This window comes from Mus caroli, chromosome 6 (assembly GCF_900094665.2).
Source record: "Mus caroli chromosome 6, CAROLI_EIJ_v1.1, whole genome shotgun sequence".
NCBI lineage: Eukaryota > Metazoa > Chordata > Mammalia > Rodentia > Muridae > Mus > Mus caroli.
In genome coordinates this window covers 82549486-82550753 of record NC_034575.1, presented here as the reverse complement: position 1 = coordinate 82550753, position 1268 = coordinate 82549486, and positions in this window count along the sequence as shown.

The following is a 1268-nucleotide window of genomic DNA, read 5'->3' as shown; positions in this document are numbered from 1 at the left end:
TCTGTTCCTGAGGGCCTGTGCCTACAGGTCTCAACGGCACGATGGCTGACTCAGTAGAGGAACCATTGCTTTTCCAGCCAAGGCAGGAGGAAAGGTCTTGTTCTATCTACACAGGTTCTATCAACCAGGCTCAGAAAGTCTCTGGACATGAAACAGAAGCTGCCTGTCAAGAAGCATCTACTTGCAGGGCGGTGGTGGCGCACACCTTTAATCCCAGCACTTGGGAGGCAGAGGCAGGCGGATTTCTGAGTTCCAGGCCAGCCTGGTCTATAGAGTGAGTTCTAGGATACCCAGGGCTACACAGACTGTCTCGCCCCCCCCCCAAAAAAAAACAAAAAACCCCACCACCACCAAAAAAACAAAACCAAAAAAAAAAAAAAAGGAAAAAAAGCATCTACTAAAAAACCTTGGGGGCTGGTGAGATGGCTCAGCGAGTAAGAGTACTAGCTACTCTTCCAAAGGTCCTGAGTTCAATTCCCAGCAACCACATGGTGGCTCACAACCATTCCTACTGAGATCTGATGCCCTCTTCTGGTGTGTCTTAAGTCAGCTACAGTGTACTTATTTATTATAACAAATAAATCTTTGGACCGGAGTAAGCAGAGGTCCTAAATTCAATTCCCAGTAACCACATGAAGGCTCACAACCATCTGTATAGCTACAGTATACTCGTATACATAAAATAAATAAATCTTAAAAAAACAAAACAAAAAAAACTTGGGCTCCAAAGAACTACTACAAAACATCCACACATTCCACTGTCTGCCCCCACACTTCTTCCATTATCNTGACCAGAGGGGNGATCAGGACAATGCATACCTGTAATTCCAGTCCTAGAAGGCTCAGGNATCCCAAGTGTGAGGCTAGCTTAGGCTATATAGTGAGACCCTATCTTAAAGACCAGACAATTAGGGCTAAAAAGCTGTGTGTCAACTCAACTTCCAGCCTGTAGCCTTCTCTAGTAAGACCTATGTACAGGATGCTGTGCTCAGAGCATGGAGAACAGGCATTGTGGGTTTGTAGGAATAACAGGTCCAGAAGGGGTGACTACTGCTAGACCCCGATAAATACTCTAATACAGAGCCCTTCCATTATTAGCCCACCCTGCTGAAGGCCATGAAGGACTGCCTCCCCTCTGGGTTCTTACTTTTTATTATACCTCAAATGCTGTCTTTCATCTGAAGCCCAAGATAGCCTTGTCCTAATAAACACGACAGGAGTGACCAAAGGAGACCATGGCAGGCAGGCAGGCAGGCAGGCAGGCAGGC